Source organism: Chiloscyllium punctatum, chromosome 17 (genome assembly GCF_047496795.1).
Source record: "Chiloscyllium punctatum isolate Juve2018m chromosome 17, sChiPun1.3, whole genome shotgun sequence".
Taxonomy (NCBI): Eukaryota; Metazoa; Chordata; class Chondrichthyes; order Orectolobiformes; family Hemiscylliidae; genus Chiloscyllium; species Chiloscyllium punctatum.
The window spans coordinates 74,910,633-74,921,301 of record NC_092755.1 but is presented as its reverse complement, the minus strand read 5'-3'; positions in this window follow the sequence as shown (position 1 = coordinate 74,921,301).

Genomic DNA, 10,669 nt, shown 5'->3' with positions numbered 1-10,669 from the left:
CAGCCTCTCAGGAATTGGCTAAGGATCTTTTTTTGTTCTGGCCTTGGGTTGGAGCACAGTCTGGGATCTCCTGAGATGGGAGGCTCTTCCAATTTCATGGCTGGGCTGAATATCTCTCATTAAGATGAATATTCTTCCTTGTTTTGCTTTATCCCATGCATATGCTCTCTACAATGTTTCCCAGGTCAATGCTGCAGAAGCTTATGGGATGGTTTGGTTCCTTTGTCTGGTATTCTAGTCCGTCCCTCAAAACTCACTAAATTGCATTTGCCTCAAGGAGGGGGAGGAGTTGGTTTCCCAGACATCAGGAGGTATCAGTTGAGTTCCCTGCTTATTCTTTGTCTGTGATTGGGTAGGTAACGATCAGAAATAAATATGGCTGGATATTGAAGCCTCCCTCTTATTAACCTGTTGTTCATGGATGAGATGAAGTTATGGATGACTGCTGGAACCCCATTGTCATTAGTACAGTCAAGGCGTGGAAGGCGATGCGTCAGAGTGAGGGTTGCTTATCCAAGACTTTGCTACTTATGCCTATAGTTGGTATGCCAGGGTTCTGACTAAGGATGATGGACTCGGTTCAAACTATGGGCAGCAAGAGGAGTTTCAAGTTTGGGAGACTTGTTTGAGGGGGAATGTTATGTCTTTTGAGCAACTGAGCAAATGCAGGTTGCCCAGCAGAGATCTTTTTCAGGTTAGGGATTTCATCCAGAAGAACACTACGCTTCTCACTAAGCCCTACAAGTTACAGAGAAGCTGTTGCTACATTCCACAAGCACCCTTTTGGTTAGTGCCCTCTATCACCTGCTGGGTGGCAGGGCCTGGCAGGATATTAGCTGGTTATGAGAGGTCTGGGAGCAAGAGCTAGGAATGAAGATCTTTTCTGAAACATGGGAGAATGCTCAAAAGATCTCAAATTGTAATAGGACGTGCACTATGCAGTTCAAAGTTCTGCACAGGGTTCATCTGGCATCGGACTGTTTGCCGAAGGTTTAAAAAGGGGCATCTTCAGTGTGCCCCAAATGTAAAATAAGTGCAGGTTCTCTTACCCATTGCTTCTGGACATGCCACAGGCTCTGTGTATATTGGAGTGTTGGGGCAGGAGAGATAGGGAGGGTATTGAGGATTGAAGTCAAAGTAGACCCGATATCTCGCCTCTTAGGTCTACCGAATTTACCATCTTTAGACAGGCATGGGAAGAAGCTATTTAATATTCTTGCATACTGTGCACGGAAGAATATTCTGATTAACTAGGTGTGTGAGGCTTGCTGGGATGGCAGAAATTAATAATGGAGCACACTCCTTTGGACTTTTGTTTTTTTTTACAAACATGGTGCACCACACAACAGACCATTTTTATAAGACATGGCCGACCTACTTGAGTTATTTGGAAACAGATTTGTCAGTTGTCTTAATTAGAACGTTTGTTTAACCAGGATGGTTAGATTTGTCGAGCCCTGGGCCCTGGAGTGGGTCTCCTGAGTTCATACAGGTATATATACACAATGCTCCCTTTCTTTTGGTATTATGGTCAGCCCCTCATAGCTGTTCTGTATTTTTTTTTGTTTTGCTTTTTTTAAATCTAATTAGTTATTTATTGGTGTTGCTTTGCACTGTTAGGGTAAGTTCGTAGATAGTTGTATTATAATTTGTTTTTTCTTTTTGTTATACTGATTTGTTATTGATTGTATTTTTCAATAATTGTAATGTTAAATTGCTAAAATATTTACAAAAAATTAATAACTGATAAGTGAGAGGAAACTAAATCAAAATGGTTCTGCACTTCAATTATCATTCACTGACAAAGTGTACAGATGATGGAGTTGAACAACATTTGGCTTCACTAGCAAGTCAGGGGAAAGGTTTCAGACATACTAGATTCCAGGATCTATACACTTCTCTACAGTCATTTGAAAATCAGGATGGACAAGTTCTAATAGCCAATGTGCCTTGTGAAAGACTACTAAAGGGTACTGGTGAGAAGGTGGTCCTCAGGTATGTGATACTTTTTAATAAGTAGAGGTACACCACATCAATTCTTCAATTGCATCGATGTGGAATTTTGACATGATTTATTATTTGGTCAACTGATTAACTGCTCTATTTTAACTAAAATTGAATCCATTAAAAATTAAATTACACCCCACAATTGCAGGGGAGATTGTATTGTAGAGAACAACCTCTGTTATCCAAACATCAATTAGTGAATTTTTTAAATGGCAGTAAGGGTTTTATTGATGGTTTCCTCTAATTTGTTTCGTTTAGTGATGACAAAGGTGTCATCCACGTAGCGGACCCAAAGTTTGGGTTGGATGGTAGGCAGAGCGGTTTGTTCGATTCTCTGCATTATTGTCCATCCCAAACTTTGGGTCCGCTACGTGGATGACACCTTTGTCATCACTAAATGAAACAAATTAGAGGAAACCTTCAAAACCATCAATAAAACCCTTACTGCCATAAAATTCACCAAAGAGAAAGTAAAAAACAACAACAAACTGCCATTCTTAGATGTTCATAGTAGAGCAAACAGCCAACGGAGAACCTCAAACCAGCGTCTACAGGAAAACAACACGTACAGATCAACTATTGAACTACAGAAGCAATCATCCCAACATTCACAAACTAAGCTGCATCAGAACATTATTTCAACAAGCCACCACACACTGCAGCACAGAGGAACTATGCAGAGCAGAAGAAAATCACCCATACCGTGTATTCAAAAAGAATTGGTACCCAATGAACACGGTCCACCGATTTCTCAGCAACAAATCCAAAACAAGCAGACAAAACGCATCTAGAAACCCTAGCACTCACCCCTACATCAAAGGCATCTCTGAAATGACTGCCAGACTACTCTAACTTCCTTGGCATCATGGTAGCCCACCAACACACTAAAACAGCAACTAATGAACTTGAAAGACCCTATACAGACAACAAGCAAAACTAATGTCATTTACAAAGTGCCATGCAAGAACTATAACAGGTAAATGCAGGTGGGGGTTGATTGTGATAGGTCAGTGGGGAAGGTGGTGCAGATAGATGGGAAGGAAGATGAACATGTAGGACAGGTCAAGAAAAGCAAATGGGAATGATGAAAATCAACAGAGACAGGTAGAACAGGTCAAGAGGGTGGTGCCAAGTTGGAGGGTTGGACTGGGATGAGATGGGGGTGGGGGGGGGAAGATTTGGAAACTACTGAAGTCGACATTACGCTGTATGCTGGAAGTGTCCTGAGGCAGAAGATTAGGCATTCTTTCTCCATGAGGCTTGGATTTGGTGGTGGAGGAGGCCCAGAGCTTGCATGTCCATGGTGAATTGGAGAGGGAGTTGAAGAAGTTGGCCACAGTTTCGTGCATGTATCCCAGAGATGTTCATGAGTTGGTGTTCTGTCTCCATGACGTAGAGGAGACCACAGAGAGCAACAGACATAGTCGATGAGATGTTTGGTTCTGCAGGAAAATTTCTGCTTTATGTGAAAAGATCCTTTGTGGCCTTGGATGAAGGTGAGGGGGTAGGTGTGGGCACAGGTTTTACACCTCTTGCGGCAGAAAGGGAAGGTGCCAGATGTGGAAGGTGGGGGTAGTGTGGAGTGCGGACCTAATAAAGACTCAATGAAGGAATGGTCTCTGCGGAATGAAAATAGGGGTGGGGGGGGGGTCTGATTGTAGGTGGTGGAAATGATGGAGGGTAATGCGCTGATTAGTGGGTGGCGGGTGAGGACTTGGGTGTTCTATCCTTATTGAGTTTGGAGGGGTGGAGTTCAAGGCTGGAGGTATGGGAAGTGGAGATGTGCTGGAGAGCATTGATCATGTGGAAGGGGAAATTACAGTCCTTGAAATAGGAGGCCATCTGGGATGTCCTGGAGTGGAATTGCAGAACGTTTCAGAGAACATCTCTAGGACACATTCACCAAACAACCCCACTGCCCTGTGCCTGACCACTTCAACTCCCCCTCCCACTAAGGACATGAAAGTCCTGGTCCACCTCCACCACCAAATCCAAGCCACCCAATGACTGGAGGAAGGAGGCCTCACCTTCTGCCTTGTGACCCTTCAACATCAACTTCACTAGTTTCCAAATCTCCCCTCACCTCATCTCAGATCCAACCCTATAAACTCTGCTCTGCCCTCGACCTGTCCCACTTGTCCATCTTCCTTGCCACCTATATGCTCCATTCTCCCTACCAACCAATTACAATCAACCTCACCTGCATCTACATATTGCCTTCTTAGCTCTTCCCCACCCCCTCTACCCTCCTATTTTTCACTCAGTCCCCTGCCCTCTGCCCCCTGTCCCTGATGAACGGTTTATGCTAAAAAAAAAATTGATACTCCTGCTCCTCGGATGCTACCTGACCTGCTGTGCTTTTCCAGTGCGACATTTTTTGACTTAAGCTTGCCCCCAGTGAATACATTGTTGAAACAATTCTTGATGTCTTTATTAATTAACTTCAGACTGAATTTAATGTGGTTAGGTAAATGGAATCCAGTGAATGAACATGCGGTTTCCTCAATGGAATTGAGTATATTAATTTAATTTGAGTTCAATAAATTCAAAACACCAGAGAAATTGGATCACAAAGTCAACGAACCGAGCAAATTTATTAAAATGTTGGGCTGACTAAATGGAATGTAAGTGTTTCTTACTCTCTGTGATGCACCTGAATCATCAATAGCCATATATTCTCCCACCTCCAATTACTCACAATATTCCCTTCCCATACAGTGACCTCTTTATTGCTTTGTGCTCTTAGAGTCATAGATAGAGTCATAGAGATGTACAGCATGGAAACAGACCCTTCGGTCCAACCTGTCCATGCCAGCCAGATATCCCAACCCAATCTAGTCCCACCTGCCAGCACCTGGCCCATATCCCTCCAAACCCTTCCTATTCATATACCCATCCAAATGCCTCTTAAATGTTGCAATTGTACCAGCCTCCTTCACATCCTCTGGCATCTCATTCCATACACGTACCACCCTCTTGCCCCTTAGGTCTCATTTATATCTTTTCCCTTTCACCCTAAACCTATGCTCTCTAATTCTGGACTCCCTGACCCCAGGGAAAAGACTTTATCTATTTACCCTATCCATGTCCGTCATAATTTTGTAAACCTCTATAAGGTCACCCCTCAGCCTCCGACGCTCCAGGGAAAACAACCCCAGCCTGTTTAGCCTCTCCCTATAGCTCAAATCGTCCAACCCTGGCAACATCCTTGTAAATCTTTTCTGAGCCCTTTCAAGTTTCACAACATCTTTCCGATAGGAAGGAGACCAGAATTGCACACAATATTCCAACAGTGGCCTAACCAATGACCTGTACAGCTGCAACATGACCTCCCAACTCCTGTACTCAATACTCTGACCAATAAAAGGAAAGCATACCAAACGCCTTCTTCACTATCCTATCTACCTGCAACTCCACTTTCAAGGAGCTATGAACCTGCACTCCGAGGTCCCTTTGTTCAGCAACACTCCCTAGAACCTTACCATTAAGTGTTTAAGTCCTGCTAAGATTTGCTTTCCCAAAATGCAACACCTTGCATTTATCTGAATTAAACTCCATCTGTCACCTCTCAGCCCATTGGCCCATCTGGTCCAGATCCTGTTGTAATCTGACGTAACCCTCTTCGCTGTCCACTACACCTCCAATTTTGGTGTCATCTGCAAACTTACTAACTGTACCTCTTATGCTCGCATCCAAATCTTTAATTTTATGTAAATGACAAAAAGTAGAGGACCTAGCACCGATCCTTGTGGCACTCCACTGGTCACAGGCCTCCAGTCTGAAAAACAACCCTCCACCACCACCCTCTGTCTTCTACCTTTGAGCCAGTTCTGTATCCAAATGGCTAGTTCTCCCTGTATTCCATGAGATCTAACCTTGCTCTTCCTTAAATATCCTCCTCCCAAATCCTCAATTCTTCAACTACCAACTGCCCTCTGTCCTTCACAGACGTATCACACTTCCCTTGAACTATCCCCAAAACATCATCTAAATACACAATGAAAAATCTTTCCCAAACACTTTCTCCCATTACAAATTTGGGGTTATTTCCATTTCATGCTATATTTGTTTAGTTAATCTCAGAAATGAGAAGTTCTACCATTAAAGAATCCATACAAACTTAAGTAGATATGTGTATAATTGACACAAATGATAAACATATATATGTGTGTACCTGCCTGTGATGATACTTGCACAAGGACACTTTTAATAAAAGGTCTTCCAATGCAAATGATATATTACAAGATAATTGTGTATTTGGTTTCTGGAATACATGCTCAAGAGCTTCCAATATTTAGTTTGACTATACTAATCTGTCATTTTTCTTCACACAAAGATATTGGCTGCATCAGATTTCTACTAAATATTTCTGAAGTTTATAGATATCTACAGCTCACCTCAAACTATATTTTAAGTCCATAGTGACATTATAAACTTTAAGAACTTTGTTCATGGATTGAAAGAATCAAAAGATAAACTGTTACACATGAAGAGATTTGCAACAACCATCTGGAACAAGCTGTCACATAGGGGATTTAAAGCAATTAGCCATGCCTGGGAAAAAAAAGGAGTGAGGGCTACATGAATAAAATTGTTTTGGCACCTGCTTGATAGCTGGCTGTTTTATGTGAAAAATGATTGCCCTGCTGAAGAATTTAAGGAATTAATTGCAAGACAATCTTCAAAAACAGATACATTTAAGGTCAAATGTAACAAGGAACTTCTGATAAGGAAGCAAGATGCAGACACTGACACCAGAAAGTGAAAGTTCATCAATAAGGTCACACCATAGTCCTAAAGGATGAGAAATTGGATACGAATTCAACACCAGAACTCATCAGCAGAACTTAAAAAAAAAACAGCATAAGGATCAAAACCTGGACCCAACAGACACGGTTGCAAGTGTAGCTGAATTCTACCATTAATCGGTTAATAGCCAAGTCGAGTTGTGAGGCTTAAGTTGCTTATTTAAGAGGTCTTATTTTGGTTGCTATGTGCAATTAAGTTTCACTTATTGTTTCAGTACTTGAGAGATTTCATAAGTAGCTGAATTAAAGATAGCTTATGGTGATTTACCTACAACCCCTCATACATTAACTATTCTTTTTGTGATATTCAATGGCATTACAACTGCTGAACCCCAACCCCTTCAACTCTCAGGTATGAAATAATGACCAGAAACTTAATTAGACCTGTCAGCTAAAAACTGTGTAAGAATTTACCCAAGTCCATTAATTATCACATTGAGATGTACTTATCAAATTTTGAATTTGTATTATCAATTATTGGCCAGAGCAATGGAAGTAAAAATTATAACAGACGTTGGCTATAACCACGCTGGCTCCAAGTGTAAGGTATTAACTGGAACAATAAACCAGTATTATTTTAGTGTTTGAGCTGGTCAAGATCATCCTGTTCGTTTTGTTTAATAGTTAAGCAGTTATTGAAATCAAGATGGCTATTGTCAGGTTGAGGTTTGAAGGAAAAGCCCTACAAAAGTTTTAAAAAGCATTCTGAATGTCATGTGACATAATTCTAGATACATAATAACAGTAAACAACCCCTCTAAATTCAGAATATATTTCTGACAGCTAGAAGGATGTTTTCAGAGACAAGTTTGACCAATCTACAAGAAACCAGGTAGTTTGAACTTGTCTAGTCATAAAAATTAACTATAATTGATGCCTGATAGAACAACATTTTCAGCTGAATCATAAGGAATTATTTCAACTATGCTTAATTTTTAATGTGGCCAGAAGAGGCTGATTATTCTGCAGCAATTAATTCAACTCCTGACATTCTTCCCTGACCCTATAATTTTGGAGTGCATGGGTAATTTATTGAACTGCATGGCACCTTAAGACTTGCACAGGGCTCCTGAATTGCTGCATGGCCCCGTGGTTTAAATGGAACTGGTTATAGACCAGGCCAAACCCCCTCAAAATATAAGCTAATCTAGACCCTAACATTTTCTTATTTTAAAAAGGTAAGTATTAAGTGTTGCATTCCAGATGCAATTCAACTGGTCAAACTACTCAGCTTTAAGCAAAATACTTTTTATACTCCTGTTAAAAATACAAACAAACTGGCTTAACTGTTACAATCAGTGCTTAAAATAATATATTAACTGCTAACTATCTGTTCCAATATAGAAACATCCCATAAACACATTCTTGATAAAGGCAAATTCAGTAAAACAGACTGTCTCACACACAATTCTAGCAAAAAGGAAGAGAACTCCAGCTTTTAGCTGTAACTGAGAGAAACAAGAGCTTTCACATTCACATTCAAGATTCCAGCGACTGCAAAAAGCTAAAGAACTAAAATTCCTGGTTTTGTGAGAGCTTGACCACACTCATTCAGGCTGCTTCTATTATTCCGACATGTTTTTTTTTAAAAAGCTCCAAGGTTTCACAGGCTGTTTATTTTGTTGACTTTGAGCAGACTGCTTGGTACTTCTGTCTTGACCTTTCTTCATAAAAAGAAAGGCCAGGACAAAATACACCTCTTAAAGCCATAATATTGTCATAATCCTTCCTCTTGAATCCTCAAAGTTTATTCACCATCACAAAAGCACAAGTCAGGAGTCTGATGGAATACTTTACACTTGCCTGGATGAGGTCAGTTCTAACAATACTAAAGGAACTCAATGCAATTCAGGATCAAGGAGCTCTTTTCTCTCACCTTAAATATTCACTCCTCCTACTAACACCAGCATATAGTAGCAGCAATTTGTCAAGGCTTCTACTGCCTAGACGAAAATATTTCCTCCAAATTAACTAATTCTTCCAGGAGATGTAGGTTTTGCTAGCAAAACCAGCATGTGTTGCCCATACCTAACTGCCCTTGAACTGAGTGACTTGCTGAGCCATTACAGAAGGCAGCTAAATGCTAACCATATCATTATGTATCTGGAGTCATCAGCAAATTTCCTCCTTAAAGAACATTAGTGAACAAGATGGATTTTTTCAACAATCAGGAATCATTTCATGATCACCATTCTGAGACCAGCTCCTTTATGTTCCAGATTTGTTAACCAATTTAATTTCCACCAATTGCTATGGTGGGATTTGCATTTAAATTCTTGAAGCATCGAGGCGGTAGTGTAGGGGTTAAATTTAAAAAAAATAAACAGGGGCCTAGTATTGCCCTTTGATGAGAAGGGCAAAAAAAAAATATACATGGGAAAAGCACTACCCTCTGATGTGAAGGAAAAAAAAGAAAATAAAACTTAATGCCATTGCCCTTTGATAAAGGGAAAAAAAATTCTTGGAGCATCAGCTTGGCCTCTGGATTAGTAAACAAGTGACTTTACTATTACACTAGCATCTCCCCGAGTTACAGATAATCCTATACTGCCACTGACTCAAAATTCTTTAATCCCTGCCTAATAGCAGTGGTTAGACTGCAACATCTTTTTAAGGGCAGTTAGGATTGGGCAATAAATGCTGGCCTTGCCAGTGATATCCACATTCTATGAGTTTTTAAAACTTCATAAAATTACATTTAGTTTTTAATAAAGATTTAAGAATTGAGATTACACTGGCACTTTGTTAAAGTTATTCACTGAGCATAAACTGTTACAGACACAATAATCAGATAAATTGATTCCATCTGCAGTTCAGACTGACAATCCTAGATGAATCATTGTCTGTTAGATGCTAGGTAGACTGAAAAAAACTATTTAAAGAGCAGGGGAGCAATCACCGTGGAGCTTACTGTAAAGTACAAACCTGAAATATGAAACTGGGAGTTTAGGAAGTGAGTTTCGAGGCAGGTTTTCACAAATGGTGACTTCAAAATGATTTCCTTAGCTATACAATAGAATTAGAAAGTGCAGAGAAATCTATGCAAGGCCAAATGTGTGATGACAGGAGTGAACAATATCGTTTCACATGATCTGGCAGCATCTGTGAAGTCTGGGTTAACGTTTTGGGTCTGGTCACCCATCCTCAGAACCTTAGATCCTTTTTGGGAATAGTCACTGGAACTGAAGCACTAACTCTGATTTCTCTCCACAGATGCTGGCAAACCTGCTGAGCTTTTCCAGCAATTTCTGGTTTTGTTTCTGATTTACAGCATCCGCAGTTCTTTTGGTTTCCATTTCACATGGTACTGGCATCAGGGACTGTTGGGAATAAAACTATGAGAATAGAATACGTGTAAACAGATACTGTGCTGTTACTGGACACTATTGGACATTAGAGCAGGAAGGAATCCAATTCTCAATGTAGATTCAGCTAATAGTGAAGGGAGAAATTAATAAGAATAGTATTCATGTAAAAAGCCATTTAGCAAGAGGAGAAGGGTAAAACCTAAATGACTGGATGAAATAGGGGGGAAAGATTGAAGGAAAGGGAAGGTACACTCCGAACAAAACTCATCGGGTGAAGAAGCAATTTTTAAAATCGCAAGAGGCGGTTAAAATGCAATAGCCGAGTGTGGGAAATAAACTAGAGGCAATTGTTGGTCTTCATTGCATTAACGGAATTTGGCTCCAAAGTGGATGAGGAAGGAAAATTGGCATTCGCTCATTTTTGGTTTAAAACTTATTGCGACTCACATCAAAAAAAGTATATACTGTTCAGGGTAACCAGGTTTGTCATCTCGGGCTCTGCTCAGAAAGCAGGAGCAGAGGGATGTTTCTCCAGATTGTCCAATA